General features: G+C 41.3%; 1 long non-coding RNA gene across 2 annotated transcripts in view; it reads right to left on the bottom strand.

The window, feature by feature from the left end:
- Positions 1 to 10,349, bottom strand: part of LOC126066981 (uncharacterized) — a 56,454-nt gene extending 46,105 nt beyond the window's left edge. For both annotated transcript variants that reach the window (XR_007515301.1, XR_007515299.1), the window contains exons 1-2: positions 10,087 to 10,349; positions 70 to 193 (exon numbers count right to left, since the gene is read on the bottom strand). This is a non-coding gene — a long non-coding RNA (uncharacterized LOC126066981). The remainder of the gene's footprint in view (positions 1 to 69; positions 194 to 10,086) is intronic.
- Between the last annotated feature and the right edge of the window lie 8,811 nt (positions 10,350 to 19,160).

Below are 19,160 nucleotides of genomic sequence, written 5' to 3'. Positions count from 1 at the left end.
TTTTAAAAACGATTACTCTTTCTTCTCAAACTGGCAAGTCAGACCATGTCTTGCTGCGTGTTCACTCACACGTCTGCACAGCTGATTCACATAGCGGTCCACTGGCAGTGCAGAGCTGCATCTACGCCGTCATTTCTGGGTCTCTTGGTCTTGAATTCTTTGGTGTGCACGCGGGTGAGGGTGCGCATGTATCCTTTGTAGTGGAGAAAAAGAAAAACATCTGAGCTATTGGCAAATGTTCAAACTTATCCTGGTGATTCCTGAAGGCCAGTTCATGCACGGCATGCCTGAGGATCATAAGGGAACTTCTTAAAAATACTGATGTCTGGCCACCACCCCTGATGATTCTGGTACACAGGTCGGTCTGGGATGTTATTGCAAATCTGTATTTTTATAAAGCTCCCTGGGGAACTCTGATGGTTCACCAGGTTTAATAGCCACTGGGTGAAACACGATTCTAGCAAAATTATGCTCTCCATAGTGGGTTGCTTTGACTGAATCTGTAATAACTGAGTGATCATTCACTTATTTAATGAATATTTATTGAGTGCTTTCTATGTGCTTGGCGCTATTCTAGTTGCCGGAGATACAACAATGACCCAGGGAGTGGAAATTCCTGGGGTTCTAATATTCTATCCACCACCCTTATATCAGTTTGTTGTACTGTGGTGGCTTGTGTGTTGCTGTGATGCTGGAAGCTAGGTCACCAGTTATTTCAAATACCAGCAGGGTCACCCATGGTAGACAAGTTTCAGCACAGCTTTCAGACTAAGAAAGACTAGGAAGAAAGACCTGGCAATCTAATGCCAAAAATTAGCCAATGAAAGCCTTATGGATCACAATAAAACACTGTCCAATATAATGCTGAGAGCTGAGCTCCCCAGGTTGAAAGGCACTCAAAATACACAGTGATCACAATAATGGACTCAACCATACCAATGATTGTGTAGACGGTGCAGAACTGGGCAACACTGAGTCACTATGGGTCACCGTGAGTTGGAGCTGGCTCAACAATAACTAAGAACAACAATATTCTGTAAAATTCAAGATAAGAATATCATTACCAATTCTAGTGTTATTTTTTTCTATTAAGTCTTGCCTCCCTTCTCTTTCCATCTCTACGATGTGTTTGTTGGATGAAAGAAAAAAGGAAGATTTTGAATACAATGACTATTTATTGGAAGAATAGTCAAGAAAGATTTCTGTAAATATATTTCCACAGTGATTTCGGTAGAAAGGAGGGTCACACTGGTCCTGTAAACCAAAACCAAACCCATACCTGTCAAGTCGATTCCAACTCATGACAACCCCATGTGTTACAGAGTAGAACTGAGATCCGTAGGGTTTTCTTGATTGTAATCCTTACAGAAGCAGATTGCAATGTCTTTCTTCCCTGGTGCCATTGGATGGGTTTGAACACCAAACTTTAGATGAACAGCCAAGCACCAGCCATTTGTGCCAGTCAGGGACCTTTCTCATCACGTAAGGAACAGGTTATTAAGGACCAGGTTATTTCATGATGAAGAAGATGAACTTCAGTTGGTTTATAGCTCAGAAACTTCTCCGAAACCACAGTCTAGTGCTTCTGTTAATGAACATCTTATCATTCTGAAGGACATAGTCAAAATTAAGCCAAAAATCAGCCAGTCTCATCATGCTTTTGAAATTTCGAGGGTGGATAGATACATGTTGTGTTAGCTCTAGGTGAGGCTAGTTGCTTCATTGAACTGCTCCGCCCAGAATACAATGTGTGATTCAGCAACGAAGGGAAACCATGAAGACTGAGTGGAAACTCAATTGAGTCCAAGGGTGTAGACACTTGGACTATTAAAAAGATGTGGGGTTGACTTGAAATTCAACCTGAATGGTGAGAAAGTGGTTTCACTTCTGGGTGCCTTAGTGCTCCTCTGTGGCCTGGACGCTCTTCTGCTGCATTCTGAGGACCTCGGGGCACTGCAGTGACTACTTGGCGGGGACCACATCTGGCAAAGGCAGCATCAGAAATAGCTCTGGGGCAGGATTCAAGTAAGCCTTACTTGCAGAGTCCTTTTTATCACCTCCTGAATTTCAACCTGTTTTCCTTCTCCATCAGATTAGTCTTAATTTAAATTAATCTGAGACAAAGCAAGGCATCTTTTGACCTCCTAAGGGTTTGGTTTGGTTTTAAGGTAGACCTGGAGTGGGTAATTATAGATTTGCCCCTAGGACCAGAGGCAGACCTCAAGTGCCTGTCAGGGTTGATAGACCTTAGTGGCATCCTTGCATATGGCTGCCCACCTGCTGTTTCTCTTTGTTACTACCCTGCAGGCAGACACTTCATTAGCCTCCTCTAAGGGGACTGCAAGCCCAACCACATTCAGCCAATGAGGACTCTGATACAAGCTCCCACTGCTAGCTGCGTGGTTCTGCACATTCCAGTGGCTGCTGACATATTCCCTCAGTCCTACACCTGGCTTTGGTAGGATGTCAGGGTAGCGAACATTCTGCCTTTATCATTGTCGTGCTCATCTAAACACTCAGAGCCACACATTGGTCCAAACCCCAAAGGATCACTTGACAACCTCTAGAAAATTTATGTTCACTAGGAGATATATACCTGGCTTAAAAGTGGCTTCAGCTAATTTTACTTCTCCCTCCCCCTGCCAAGAAACCTAAAATCATAACTGCTGACCTTTTGGTTAGCAGCCTGAGCTCTTAACCACTACCCCACCAGGGCTCCAACATAAGCTAGTCACCCAAACACAATGGGCTGTTCCCCCTCTGTTGTCTCCCCTCTGCTGTCTGGGTAGGGACTTTGTTATATTCTGATTAGATCAAGCAATGTATGATGAGAAAGACCAATAAACTCACGTATAGCTGAATCTGTGTCTACGCCCAAGACTATCTGTCTGAAGGGCTCCAAACTTTTAGGCCACTTGGTTTGCCTACTGTCTTAGTCATCTAGTGCTGCCATAACAGAAATAACACAAGTGGATGGCTTTAACAAAGAGAAATTAATTTTCTCACAGTCTAGTAGGCTATAAGTCCAAATTCAGGGTGTCAGCTCTAGGGGAAGACTTTCTCTCTCTGTCTGTTCTGGGGGAAGGCCCTTGTCATCAATCTTCCCCTGGTTGAGGAGCTTCTCAGGAGCAGAGATCCTGTGTCAAAAGGATGCACTCCGCTCCTGGTGCTACTTTCTTGGTGGTATGAGGTCCCAACTCTCTGCTTGCTTCTCTTTCCTTTTATTTCTTGAATCCTAAAAGGTGGTACAGGCCACGCCCCAGGGAAACTCCCTTTACCTTGGATCAGGGAGGTGACCTGAGTAAAGGTGGTGTTACAATCCCACCTAATCCTTTCAACATAAAATGACAATCACAAAATGGAGGATAACCACACAATACTGGGAATCATGGCCTAACCAAGTTGATACACACATTTTTGGGGGGACGTAATTCAACCCATGACACCTACTGAAAAGCTGGCCATTTTTTTTTAAATAATTTTTATTGTGCTTTAACTGAAAGTTTACAAATCAAGTCAGTCTCTCACATATAAACTTATATACACCTTACTACATACTCCCATTTATTCTCCCCCTAATGAGCCAGCCAGCTCCCCCCTTCCAGTCTCTCCTTTCGTGACCATTTTGCCAATTTCTAACCTCCTCTACTCTCCCATCCCCCCTCCAGACTGGAGATGCCAACATAGTCTCAAGTATCCACCTGATGTGAGAGAGCTGGCCATTTTTAAGAGCCATGTGACATGACCGCCACCACAGGCTGCAACCAGGTTGTTTCCCACATAAATTGCCAGGCAAAATCACCACCTTTATCTTGGGTGAAGGAACCACTACTCCTTCTTCAGGCGTAGCTCTGCCAGGAGATCAAAGAGAATGCCCTACAGCTAGTGGGTCTCTTTATTCTGTCACAGCTCAGGCACCCACCTCCTGCCATGTCATTGTTAGGGGAGAGTTCAGGCCTCGTTGGCTGGGGAATGGGGACTTGTCTCCTGGGATCAGGGCAGCTGTGTTGTATTACTGAGGCAGCACCAGGGGCACACCATCAGGAGAAAGCTCTGCTTTATTATCCTGACACTGCCTTGCCTTATTCCTGCCACTGCAAGAGCAGCCTCATCACACTGCTGAAGGGGCTCAGATGTAATCCTGATTGTGCCTCTACTTCAGCAGATAACATGTATTGAGTACTCACTGCAGGGCAGGCTCTGGGCTGGATGCTGCAGGGGTGTATTCAAAAGTGAATCGCAAATGCTTGCACCTAGAGATAGCCTAGTGCATGCCAGGTTCACACTAATCTTTTTACAGGCAACTCACGTAATCCTTCCAACATCTCTCACAGCAGGTATAGCTACCCACACTTCACAGCTGAGGAGACTGGGTCAGAGGGAGTGATCTGTCTAAGTTCATTCAGGGAAGAAGGTGGCAAAGCCCAGTTCAAATCTAGGTACTACCTTGAGGTGTCAGCTTTCAACGAGCCACACAGTCCAGAGCAGGAGAGAGACACTTGCACCAAAAAGTTATCATGCAAGTTCAAACTCTACATGGAAGTACATGTAATAGAAGCATTAAAAATATAAAAGGATACGAAAGGTACCAAACTCAGTGCAGAGGAGGCAGGCAATATGCTGGACCAGGTAAATGGGGTGAAGCTGCACAAAGCGGGTGGGATGGAATAAGTCTGGACACATGCGTATGGTCTCAACAAATAGAGGCGGAAGCTCGAGAAGGAAGGACTCCTAGTGTGCGTGTGGAAGTCATACGTGGGAGTATACTCCACATGCTTTCAGTTGTGCAGCAGCTTCCTCTTGGAGGCACAGCTGAAGAACATGCCCACTGATCGATGAAATGTACTGGCAGCACTCTGTGAAACATCTGCAGTTAGCCTGGGTTGCATGTGCATTGCCAACACCCCTCACCCTGATGATGAGCATGGATCCCTGGCTGGCATTGCCATGGCCTGGGCTGGCTGAAGTCTCACCTCTGTTCTCCTCCACCCATGCTGGACTGTGCCTTGCTCTCCTTTGAGTCACTTGGTCAGTTCTCAATACCAAACTACCTGCCCACCCAGGCTCACTCCTAGGTGCCAGATGCCAGGTTTGGCACAGCATCGCCATTTCAGATCAATGGAAAGAGCAGTGGGTTGGGCATCAAAGACCATGGTCTGCCATTAGATCTGCCGTCAATCATTTGTTTGACACTGAGTCTCAAATTGCTGGTCTGCCAGCCCTCCATCTCCAACATTCTATGAATCTGTCCCAAATGTATGCTTTAATACCATGTTCAGCTTCCCTTGGTCTTTGTACAAGATGAGGCTGTATTAACCCCCAAGATACCAGTTAAAGAAGGGTCTGAAGTGTTGGAACTGTGAGGCAAATGAGGAAGAGGAAGGAGATTGTGAAAGTTGCCAAGGGGCAGGAAGAGAACCAGCAGCAAACTGACAGGCAAACTGAGACCCCAAATATAGCCGGTCATACAGAAAACTAGACTGGAAGCGTTCCAGCATCAGGTAGGTGCCATTTGCGCCCAGCTTTTCTCAAGTTTCAGGAGGAAATGCAGTTCCTAGTAACAGCAGTCCTCAACTTCTGTGTTGGGAGAGCAAGCATCTTCCTACATTCCAAACTAAAATTTCAGCTGGTGTTCTCTCACTCCGTAACACTCCTGTTTATGCATCTTGCACGCATTTGGCAAGGATGAATTAGATATCTCCAAAACCAAAACCAAACCAAACCCCGTTGCTGTTAGGTTGACTGAGACTCATAGCGACACTATATGACAGAGTAGAAGTGCCCCACAGAGTTTCCAAGGAGAGTCTGGTAGATTTGAACAGCAAACCTTTTGGTTAGCAGCCACAGCTCTTAAGTACTACACCACCAGAGTTTCCAGATATCTCCAAAGCCTCCTTAATTTCCCAGAAGACTTTTTTTTGTTTTTCACGTTGCGTGCTTACAAAAGTAGTTCGCAGGGAGAGGGCAAGGTTAGCAAATAAATGTAGGATGTGATGTTATTTGCATAAAAATGCTGTGTGTGCTAAATTTTGAACAACTTAAAAAGAAGAGAGGAATTCATTCAAACTAATAAAACTTTTTGAGCAACCGTCCTTAGGATGACATTTTGGTGTTTACTTAAATTAGAGAGAATGATGAAAACAAAACACCAAACCCTTTGCCATCAAGTCGATTCTGACTCATTGCAACCCTATAGGACAGAGTAGAACTGCCCCATAGGATTTCCAAGGAGCTGCTGGTGGATTCGAACTTCCGACCTTTTGGTTAGTAGCTGAGCTCTTACCCACTATGCCACCCAGGCTTCAACAGAGAATGACTAGAGACTGTGAATGGTGAAAAAGAGGACAGTCTGCATTTGGTAAAGGGTCCCAGGAAGCCTCAAATCCAATTTTAAATAGGAAAAAGTTTATATAATTGCCTTTGTTCAGCATCTCCATGGTGTGAGGGTGATTGAGAAAGAGAATGTCCTCAGTGTGACAGCCTTTTAAGGCATAAGGCACAGTCTTCAAAGGCCTTGGCATTTGGCATGCCACGGGTATAATGCGGGCCTGCCGAGGGTGGGAAAGGCACACCAGCCAGCGTATGGAGGATGAATCTACCATCGGGAAATCATGCATTCTTCTTCAAAGCAAGGTCAAGTCAACAGCCAGGTCATCTGTTGAAAGGTCATGGCTAGCCTTCACACCATCTGATTGGCCCCTGACCAGTTGTCTGATAGAAAATAGCTATGCCATACAGGGCCTGACACCAGGACGTGTGCAAATTTTGCTTCCTAGTCCCCTCTTGACAATGAACTCCAACATCCCTTACAGCACGCAGCATGTGTTGTCAAGTTCAATACGTATTTGTGCATATTCTGTAGAGTTAACAACTAGCATTTGGATCATGACTACTACTTACTGAGAGCATTTTCTATCTTTTGTTGTTCTTAAATCAACTCTGGGTGCCAAACATTGTGGTAAGCACTGTGCATGTATGACTGAGCTTAACAACAACCCTATGATGGAGATACTATTATACTCCCATTTTATAGACAGGGAAATGGAAATGTAGTGATAAAAAAGATGTTCAAGGTTATTTGGCTACTGAGTACTGTCTCCCTATGAGAACATGAGGCTCAGAGAAGCATAGATTCCTTCGTAGGTATGTGGGAGAAAGCAGAAGTTAGACTCAGGTATCCTGCCTTATACTATTCTTTTAGTCCCACAATTCTTACCACAGCAGTGTGCACATAGTTAACCTGGAACAAATGCACATCTGCAATAGCCTTCTAACATGCTCCCTGCTCTGAACAATGCCCACCTGGATTCCCTACATGCAGCCAGAGTGGCCATCCTGAATCACATTATGGCTCTCTACATCAATGGGCAGAAGCCAGGGTCCTTGCAGAGCCTACCAGGCCTCCCATGGGCTGGCCCCCAGCCACCTCTGTGGTTTTCATCTTCCCCACTCCTCCCTCTGCTCCCCCTGGTCCAGCCATACTGAACACCCTGGTGATCATCAAACACAGCCCCACCTTCACAACCTTGTCACTTCTTGTTGCCTCTGCCCAGAATGCTCTTCCCACAAATATCTATGTGGCTGTTCCTCCACGTTCTTCAAGTCTCTGCTCAGCTATCTTCCCCTAAACTCCATGACTTTCTACCCCCTTTACCAATTATTTTTCCTTATATCACTCATTGCCACCTGACATATTATAGATTTGTTTATTGTCTGTCTTGCCCCCTCATGTATAAGCTCCTGATACCACTTATTTTTTTTATTGCTATATCCCCTTTGCCTAAAATAATATCTGACACATAGTAGGTGTTTCATAAATATTGGTCAAATTAATAAATTGACAATAGTCTAGATAGGCATCCCAGTACCTGTTACAGTGGCTAGCACATGGGAGGAAATAGAAATTATAAATTAACATAATTTATGAAAAAAATAAATTATAAAATATATATGGCTTGACATTAATTTCATTTGTCATTTGATATAATCAATGAAAAAGAATATAAAAGACATTGTTTAATTTTTTAAAATAATTTTTATTGTGCTTTAAGTGAAAGGTTACAAATCAAGTCAGTCTGTCACATGTAAGCTTATATACACCTTACTACATACTCCCATTTACTCACCCCCTAATGAGTCAGCCCGCTCCCTTCTTCCAGTCTCTCCTTTCGTGACCCTTTTGCCAGTTTCTAACCCTCTCTACCCTCCCATCTCCCCTCCAGACAGGAGATGCCAATACAGTCTCAAGTGTCCACCTGATACAAGTAGCTCATTCTTCATCAGCTTCTCTCTCCAAACCATTGGCCAGTCCCTTCCATGTCTGATGAGTAGTCTTCGGGAATGGTTCCTGTCCTGGGCCAAGAGAAGGTTTGGGGACCATGACCACCGGGATTCCTCTAGTCTCAGTCAGATCATTAAGCCTGGTCTTTTTATGAGAATTTGGGGTCTGCATCCCACTGTTCTCCTGCTCCCTCAGGAGTTCTCTGTTGTGTTCCCTGTCAGGGCAGTCATCAGTTGTGGCTGGGCACCATCTAGTTCTTCTGGTCTCAGGATGATGTAAGTCTCTAGTTTATGTGGCCCTTTCTGTCTCAGGCTCGTAGTTATCGTGTGACCTTGGTGTTCTTCATTCTCCTTTGATCCAGATGGGTTGAGAATCATTGATGCATCTTAGATGGCCGCTTGTTAGCATTTAAGACCCCAGATGCCACGACATTGTTTAATTTTGTTTGTTTTTCAGTGGTAATTCTATGACCACTTAAAAAGCCAAGTCAGAATAAACAAAGTTGGGAACACACCATCTGCTGATAAAGGCAACAAAGATGTCACAGGTGCCAGCAGCAGCCAGCGTGCTCACGTTGCCCCAGGCTCTGTGGGCCTGTGGGCTATCCTGGAAGGCCTGAGGAGCTGAGAAGAAGGCACGTGGAAGAGGGCTGGAAAGCACTCAGTGGTTTACAGACTTAGGCAAAAATTATGTACCACCACTGCCTTTGAGCTGAGAGATCTGAGCACTGGAGTAAGGGCTGGAAACTCATCCATTCTCAAAGTTCACTCCTAGCTCATTCATTGACTTCAAAATGACCCAAGAATTATTTCAAGGAAACTTAAACTTACAGATTTATCGTTTTCATGGAGTTCAGAACTCTTTTGACCTAACCACAAGGTGGGTAGGCATATTAATATCTAACTTTGACCCAAGAGACACAAATTAGAAAATGATTTGCTCATTTTAAACTTCAGTCTATAGTTCTTTCTACTGTTCTTTGTGTCTTAACCTCAATTTTCAGCACACCCTGTCCATATATCCTGGTATACTGCCAACCCAGCCATCTTCCTTTCCTTTTACAATCTTTTCCTTCAAATTTATTATGGTATTATTGGAGGAAAGCCAAAGAAATATGAGCTCATTTTCTTTTAACTACATTATTGTCCTGATAGCCAAGTTCATATGTAGAGCCTCAGAAATTCAGAGAAGTTTGGTTTCACAGTAAATTTGTTAGCTGTTACCATAGACCATGCATTTAGACAAAAGCCAATCTTGTCCCTTCCACCATTTTTCTTCACTAATACCTTTGCTTCTAAAACAAATAAATCTTCCTCAATAAAAAAAAAAATTAAATTAAAAACAACGATCCATCTAGATGTTTTCTTTTACATAAAACTCATTCTTAAGGATGTTTTAAGAAAAGGTCCTAAACATTTTTTAAATCTAAGAGTTAGTTCCGTGTCAAGAGTACAAGTACTTTAAGAGCTTCTGGAAGTCTTTATGCCAGATACAGTATGTGAGCTCAAGCAGTGGGTAAGAGGAAATGGACATTAAATGAAGCTACAAGTACAGCTGTAGCTAAACAAAAAGCTGTTCCACTCTTTGAGAGGAAAGTAGAAAATTGCCTCCTTCTGACTGGAGAGATCTCTGTAGTGTTAATACACTTGGCTAATACCCAGTTCAAGAGGAATAACTCTTTTAACTTCAAACAAGTTCCCCCACCCCAAACTTGTCCTTTCTTCTTCTGTCTTCCAAAAGAGAATTATTTCCTTCACTCTCAAACTGTTTCCCTCTGGCTTTCCTAATCAATTTAACTGACTCACCTCCATTCTCCTGTAGTTACTCATGTGTCTCCTTCCCAGCGCCTCCCTTCTGTGCTGCTTTTCCATGTGATTATCTCCTCTGTCATTGAAAAACATTTACAAGGAACCACTTTTTCTATCAACAGACTTAAAAGATCCCTCAGTTGGAGACAGTGTTGTTCAAAACTAAACCACCACAGAAGTTTAGGAACAGAAGCTAGTCCCCTCTTGGTACTGGTGTTGGTTCATTGAGGACACACTGGATCAGAAGTGTCTCTCAACAATTCAACCTCAGCTGAAGAGAAGGAGCTGGAGGTTAATCTTAAGGGACAAGTTGAAGGTTTGTTCAACAGATGCAAATCCTTTACTTCCCTTGAAGCTCTTCATTGATCTCCCAAGCATGAGCTGAAACAAATAAAATGTGGGTACACCTCTGGGATGTCGCCAATAACAACCATTGCAACATAAAGCCTGGTGCGACATGACATTCTCCTCACTCCTGGCTTGTTAGCAATACAAGACTGGTCATGAGTTTCCTTTCAGTTCTTGTCAGTAGGCCTCCAGCTGTGGGCTGTGACACCCTAAAGGGCACAGTCTGACAAAAAACATGAATTTTTTCCCAGTAAAAGGAAAAAAGAAACTAAGCCAATTTTCCAGATATTTCAGCCAACTCCTCCTTCTACATCTCATACTCAAGTACTCTGGCCTACCTTCCCTGCAGCAAAATGGCTAGAGAAAGTCTGTGAAGTGTGACAGAGCTTTTCGAAAAGAAAAAAAAAAAAGCAGAAACTCACTTTAATTAAACAAAAAACAAAACAAAAAAAAACTTCTCATTTGAAAATAACTTTCCATTTTCAGTTGATCGGTTACCTTTCCTGAAGTGTACTCAGGTCAGTTAACCAATTGCCACCTGTAAACCAACTCCCCCATGACCTGTAAGCAAGTAAGAAGTTTTTGTTTTTCCTAAAAAAAAAAAAAGTTGCCATTGCATCGATTCCGACTCATGACAACCCCACTGTGTCAGAGTAGACCTGTGCTCCATAGGGTTTTCGATGGCTGAGATCTTTCAGAACTAGATAATCAGGGCTTTCTTCTGAGGTGCCTTTAGGTGGATTTGAACTCCCGATCTTTGGGTTAGTAGCTGAGCACTTAACTGTTTGTGTCACCAGGGCAGCCAATACGGTTCTGCCATCTAGTCTAAGCCACCATCATCTCTGTTTTGTATTACTGTCTCTGGTTTCCCAATGCCTATTTCCCTTTCCTCCCTTATCCCTCTTTCACCCTTTTTTGATTACCCACGTATTTACTATTTTTTTGCTTATCATTCCTTCTTACATTTCAGACCTTCTATCTGGAGCCCTGGTGGCGCAGTGATTAAGAGCTTGGCTACTAACCAAAAGGTCAGCAGTTTTAATCTACCAGCCACTCCTTGGAAACCCTATGGGGCAGTTCTACTCTATCCTATCGGGTCACTATGAGTCGGAATCAACTCAAAGGCAATGGGTTTTTTATCTGGGATATGTTTTAGAATTTTCTTTGGTGAATGTGGGTGAAAACTGTTAGTTTTTGTTTCTCAGTCTTTATTTTGCCCTAATTTTGAAACAATGTATTTACTGTGTAGAATTATAGGATAGTTGTTATTTTCTTATTAGCACATTGTTGTTTTCTTTCAGCACATTGAAGATGATTCCATTGTTTTCTGGTTTTCATTGTAATAGTAGAGAAGTCACTTGTAAATCAGCTCTTAGCCTATCACCCTTTTAGAGAAAGTTTTCTTCCTCTGGCCACTTTTAAGATCCTCTGGATTTGGAGTTCTGCACTTTCACCAAAATGTACCTAAGACTAGATTTATTTTTGTTTATCCTACCTAGAATTAATTGGGTTACTTGAATCTGTGGCCTAGTGTCTTTAATCAGTTCTGAAAAAACTTCAGCCATTAATTTTTATAGATAACGCTTTTGCCCTACTCTCTATCTTTCCTTCCCTTCTTGAACTCTGATTTAGTGTATGTTAGACCTTCTTATTCTATCAGCCATACCTCTTAGCTTCTCATGTATTTTTAAATCTCTTGTTCTTTATGCTGCTTTCTGGTTAATTTCTATCAGTCTTTCATTATGCCAATTGTCTCTTCAGCTAGGCTTAATGTGCTGTTATGCACATTCATTGCACTTTAAATTTTAATTATTAAAATATTCTCTAGAAGTTCTATTTTTTAGACCTGTTAAGTCTTCTTTTAAATTTATTTTCTTGTTCTTTATATATATTTTAAACCTTGTCTGTCATGTGTTAAGCATAGTTGTCTTATAAACTGGATCTAATAGATCTAATATCTGAAGTCTTCATGCATCTATTTCTGTTGTCTTTTCTTTTTCCTGGTTCTCACTCATGGTGCATAGTTATTCATTTCTGTGAACTGCTCAGTTTTCTGGAAAATTATTTTTTTAATCCTTTGAGACTTAGACTGAAAGGTAACTTCATCAAGACAGGTTTGAACTTACTTTTCCAGATGCCAAGAGACTCTACCAGTCTAAACACTTTAACCTAAATTCTTAGCTTGAGGGTTTGGAGATTACACATATGCTATGATTTTTGGCTGCAAATGCATGAAGTTGCTTGTCGTTGCAACTTCTCGTGAACTGTTTAAAAACTTTTTTAAAATTTCTGCTTTTCTTTGTGCCAAGACAATTTTCCTTGCAGTCTCTCAAAAGTTACAAGGAGGGGGCAGTTAGTGTGGGAAAATGTTTGTTTACCCTTATTCTTATTATGTAGCACTTTGTGTTCTCAGCTTTATGTGAAGAGGATCTTCTAGTAGAGGATCTTCTACTAGACTCCAACAATGGACAATATCTTAGAGCTCTTCCTCACAATTCCACCTCCTTTTCACTCTCTCTTGGTCAGCACGCCCCCACGTTGGGCATCCCTCCCAAATGAATGTAGATAAACTACCAAACAGCAGGGTGGAGGATCTGGTTTCCTGGCTGGCCTCTGAGGAGTCGGCTGATGAAGCCCAGAAGTGCAGGATGCTAATTCCCCATGGGGTGAACCTTGACCATTGGGAAATGAGAGGTGGAAAGAAGTCACCCAGGTTAATTCTTCCTCCTTCTTCTCTTAGTTGGACTACTGTAAGGTGTGGATCTTTCTTATAACCCCTTTGGAGAAGTCCCACATGCTGCATAAATACATTTGCTGTGTAGCCAGCTCTGTCTATTTCTAGCTGGTTGCGAAGGAGTCACCAGCATGAAAATATATTGCATTGCATTGGTTCACATCTTTTCTTGTCTCAGTTCCCTCTTTTTCTCACCTTACTCTTCTGGGACTGCACCTCCCACATCATCTTAATGCTGCCTCTGACTCTGCTTTCTAGAAGATCCTATACAACACAACATCCTACACTGGAAAGATTTGGGTTTTAAATTCTGTCCCTACACCCTGTAAGGGCATCAGAATTAAAGCTCAAGATCACCTGGGTAGGTAAATTATCTCAGGGCAAAAGTAACTTGAGTGTTGAGTGCTTTACTTATCTTCCTGGATCCCTGCTTTCTCTTAAATTTTGGCTTAGTAATTCCTTTTTGCCTAATCAGATGTTTAATACTTTTAAAGAAAATGTTACTTAAATTTGTTCAGCAATTTTGATTGCTTTCAATGGGAGGGTTGATCACAACAACTTAGGGGTCCATATTTCCCAATGTATTCTCCTCACAGCAGTCAGAGTGCTATTTAAAAAATTAATATGTGATTTTATTACCCCATTGCTTGACACCCTTCAGAACCCATGCTTCTCAGAATGAAATCCAAGATTATCATGGTTTATATGATCTGCCTACCTTTCTCCTTCACATTTTTCACTGTTGTTATAATGGACTTCTTTTGGTTCCACCAATAATCTTTCTCTGACTTAGGGCTTTTGCACATGCTGTTTTCTCTGCCTGTGCAGCTCTGTGGAACCCTTTTCCCCCAAACCCTTTACTAGGCTAACTCCTCCTTACCTTTAAATTAAGCATCATTTCTTCTGGGAGGCCTTCCTGAACTCTCTTAACTACATCGAATCCAAGTTCTACATGTTCCTGCTTTTGTAGCACTCATCATTCTCATAATTTGTTTTTCAGGGCCCCTTTCTCACTAGTAAACTCCTTGTAGTCAAGGGTACCTTTCTCTGTCTTTTCTTCTAACATAGCCCTAGGCACATGGTAAGCCCCAGTAAATGTTTGTTGAATTAAATTATTCTCTTTCTCAGAGGAATCATGAGTAATCTCTGCTAAAAAAATCTCTGCTACCACCAATAAATTTACTCTTGATGTTACCCTGGCAACTTATGAGCAGAGTCTCCTATCTTCAAGTTTGTGATGGCCCATGGATGACTGTCATACTCCTGGGGATTCCACAGAGCTGCACTGAGACCTGTCAGGATGCCAAAGGTCTCTGTAGATATGGCTAGAGTGCTGGCTGTTGATTTAGGAACTGCATCACTTTGGATTCTGAAGGGAAAAGAAGTGTAAATGAGCTTTGTAAACTGTGAATTGGAGACATTTGTTCAATTATTCACCACATAAGGTCTCTTTGAATGTCTTTTCTATGTAGAGTTATATGCTATATGCAGAGGACACCAAAATATAATAAACGTATCTCAAATAGCTTGAGTTTAGTTGGAGAAACAGACTATAAAAACAGGAAAATCATTAGCAAACTAAGATAGTCCAAGTAACAAAAAACAGGAAAATCATTAACAAACTAAGATAGTCCAAGTAACAAAAAAGAGGATGCTAAATCCTCAGTCATTTCTGAGGGTTCAGATTCAGACAGCTAGAGAAGATTTTCTGGAACTCCTGGATCTAGGACTGTATGTTAAGAAAGAACTTAAATAGCAAGAAGTAGACCTATCTAGACCAAATGGGGCCCTTGGTGGTGATCATAAGTGCAAAAACTTGCAGGGCTGAAAAGTAAAATAAATTAATTGTACAGACCAGTAACAATAAGGAGTGGTGGGGACTATGGCAAATCAGAAGAGAATATTCTGTCTAAAGGTGACTCATCTCCTTGATATTACTGAGGTGTGAGAACATGGGCCCTTGAATACCAGAGCTTCTGATTTTTAAAGAAATGTTAGGAATCAGGTTTCCAAGAGGTATTTCTCGGTTTTTAAAACATTGCTCCAACTTCACCTTTAAAACCATATCTGTGCACAGGACCAGTTTTTTAAACCTCTGCTTCAGATGTAAATCACAAGGGCAGTAAATTGTTTATTCCAAAGTTACTTGCCCTTGTCTTTCAGTTTACTTTGGTAAACTGATGATTCCCAAATCTGTATGCTCAACCTCAATCTGTATCCTGCACTTCGTATTCATATGTTTAGTTGCTTCTTGGTATCTTCCCCTAGAAAGGCATTTCAAACTCATATCTTACACCAAATTTTTCTGCCTGAGACCCCCAATTTATTCTGACTGTTTATTTGACATTTGGCCTCAGTTTTCAATCTATAAACTGCAATAATAATCTCAACCTGCCCTAGCTTTTAGGATTATTTGGCTGATCAAATAAAATGATATCTGTAGGATGAGGAGCGCTGGTGGAGCCAAAAGGTCGGCAGTTGGAATGCGCCAGCCACTCCTTGGAAACGCTACGGGGCAATTCTACTCTGTCCTATAGGGTGTCTCTGAGTCAGAATCGACTCAACAGCAATGAGTTTTGTTTCGGTTAATAGAAATGAGATAAGAGAGGCTTCACATTGAATATGAGCTTAAAAGCTAACTCACACATGACTACGTGTTCCTGCCCTATGCTTGTCTGCACCCTCCTACTGATTTAAGACGCAAGACAGAGGAGGATGCACAGGATGGAAAGGGAGTTGTGCCTTGGCTGGGCTGTAGCTGCAGGAGTTGCCTATAGCAATGGTGACTTCCACAAAGGGTAGGAGTAAAATAGGGTCATACAGCAGAGGAAAATCCTTTGTAAGAGTATATAAGGATATTTTTGAAAATACTAAATTCCATAGAAATTGTATTTATTATTCTTCCATGTCTTAGGTAAGGGCATTGATATTCAATAATGACCCAGGCAGTAAATTATGGAGTCATCTTCAACCATTCTGTCATTCAGAGACCAATTCTATCATTCTAATTCCTAAATATGTCTGGAATCCATATTCCCATCTTAATTACTACTGACTTTGTTCTAATATAGCTGCCCTGGTAGTGCAGTGGTTAAGCACTCAGCTGCTAACCAAAAGGTTGGTGGTTCGAACCCACCTTCTGCTCTGTGGGAGAAAAATGCGGCAGTGTGTTTCCATAAAGATTTAGAGCCTTGGAAACCGTATGGGGCAGTTCTACTGTGTCATATAGGGTTCCTGTGAGTCAGAATCAACTCGATGGCAATGGTTTTTTCTAATATGAGCTCTTACTATCTTACTACTGTTTACTAAAAATCTTTCTGACCAGGCTCCCTCTCTCTGTCTCATTTCCTTCCAAATCATCTTCCTTCCCATAATGGTCTTTCTAATGCACCGTGTAAGTGATGTCCCTCGCATGTTTAAAACACTTTGTGCAACTCTTTACAACCCAGCTCGAGCTACCATTTCCAACTTCATTTAGTTACTTTCCCACATACACGCCCTGTGTTCTGGACCAACCCGATCACTTGCAAGCTCTCCAAGCATGACAGGCATGTGTCAGGTGCTGCCTTAGAAGCCAGACAGTGCTTGTAGTAAGAGGAGGAGAAGGCCAGGGAAAATAAGGGCTGCTGAGATAAGGTGGTTTTTCATGACTTGTTGCCTAAACCTAACTAAGCTCTTCTTTAGATAGCTATGGCTGCCAATGGGGGCAACTTAAACTTAAGCAACAGAGCCTGTCAAGGTTTAGGCAGATCATATCTGATGTATAAACCATTTACCCACTCTGGAACATGTGACTTCTCATATGTCACCCCATTAAAATATCCACACAAACAAAACTCTAATGATCAATACCAATATGTAAATATAAGAAAAAATCCTAAAGTTGATTTTAGAAACTATGCTTACTTAAGGAGCCCTGGTGGTGCAGTGATTAAGCACTCAGCTACTAACCAAAATGTCAGTGGTTCAAATCCACATGCTGCTCAGCTGGAGATAGATGTGGTGATGCACCCCCATAAAGATTAAAGCAAAAAACCAAACCCGCTGCCATCAAGTCGATTCCTACTCATAGTGACCCTAAAGCCTTGTAAACCCTATGAGGCAGTTCTACTCTGTCCTGTAGGGTCGCTGTGAGTCAGAATTGAACCTACAGTGACCGGTTTGGCTTTGGTTTATGCTTACTTACCAAACTTTTCTTTGGTATTAATTGTTACTAAGCAAGCTCTAAATTTATATTGTTTTACTTTATAGCTATACATAGTCATTTTGTCACTTATCACTTCTACTTCTGATCTAGATTCTCTCCTTTTCTCACTCATCTCTCTTCTCTTCTCATCACTCATCATGGTGCTTTTGTTTAGGCTACTATGATCTCTGGAAACCCTGGTGGTGGAGTGGTTAAATGTTATGGCTACTAACCAAAAGGCCAGCAGTTCAAATCCACCAGGTGCTCCTTGGGAACCCTATGGGGCAGTTCTACTCTGTCCTATAAGGTTGCTATGGGCCTGAATCAACTCAATGGCAGTGGGTACTATGATCTCCAGCCTGGATTACTGCAACAGTCTGCAATGAATCTTTGCTGCCTCTAGTTTTGTCCTTTTCTATCCTACTTTCTGCTCTGTTGCTACAGTGATCTTTCTGAGGTGAAACTTTGGTCACTTCACTCCCCACTTTATTGTTGTTGTCTCAGGGCCAAGAATAGCACCTTAGATGAAGTGAGTATTCAATAAGTGCATATAAAGGCATAAATAAATTAAAAGAATGGAGGGAAAAAATACCATTCTATCACTAAAGAAAAAAGAAAGTTGGACTGCCTATATTGATATCAGACAAAGTAGATTTCAGAGAAAAGAATAATACCACCGTAATACCATAAGATAAGAGGGTAAATCCAGCAAAATTACATAATAATCCTAAAAACGTATGACCCTAAAAACACAGCCTCAGGGTATATAAATATAAAATATATAAAGCAAAAACTGAGAAACTTCCAAAGAAAAATAAACAAATTTATAATTATAGTTTGAAATTTCAATACCCCTATCAATAATCAGTGCATGGTTAAACAAGTAGACAGAAAATCAGCAAGTACATGGAATATTTGAACAATGCTGTCAAGTAACATGGCTTAATTAACATGTATAGAACACTATATACAACACCACCATTCTTTTCGAGTGTACAAAAAATATTTACCAAGAGAAGCTATGTTTTAGTCCCTGAAACAAGTCTCAGAAAAACATTAAAAAAAAAAAAAAAAAGGAATCAAGTAATACAAAATATGTTCTTTGACCAAAGTGGAATAATTAGAAATTAATAACAGAAAAAACTCTTGAAATTTCTCAAATATTTAGAAACCAAATAACAGACTTGTAAGCAACTGATGGGTCAAAGCAAAAATCATAATGGAAATGGGAAAGTAGTGTGAACTGAGTGAAAACTAAAACACAACTTACTAAAATCTGTTGGATACTGCTAAAGCAATAATACTTAGGTGGAAATACGTAGCTCCAGACATGTATATTAGAAAACAAAAAAGTTCTCAAGTCAATGACCTTAGCCTTCACTATCAGAAACTAGAAAAAGAAGAGCTAATTAAACCCAAGTAAGTAGAAGGAAGGAAATAATAAAGATCAGAGCAGAAATCAATAAACAGAAAACAGAAAAACAATAGAGAAAAATCAATGAAATTAAACCTGGTTATTTGACAGGATCAGAGAACAGAAAAACCTCTAACAAGACAGATTTAGGAAAAAGAGAAAGAAAATAAAAATCACCAATATCAGGAATGAGAGAGTTAACATCACTGCAGAGTCTACAGATGTTAAAATAATTATAATGGAACATTATTAGCAAATTCATGCCAGTAAGTCAGACGATTTAGATATAATTGATAAATTCCTTAAAAGACACAAACTACCAAAGCTCACTCAAGAAGATGTAGCTCTATACCAAAAACCTGTTGCCGTCGATTCCAACTCATAGCAAC

Source organism: Elephas maximus, chromosome 24 (genome assembly GCF_024166365.1).
Source record: "Elephas maximus indicus isolate mEleMax1 chromosome 24, mEleMax1 primary haplotype, whole genome shotgun sequence".
NCBI classification, from domain to species: Eukaryota; Metazoa; Chordata; class Mammalia; order Proboscidea; family Elephantidae; genus Elephas; species Elephas maximus.
This window is presented reverse-complemented; position numbering and strand designations above follow the sequence as displayed.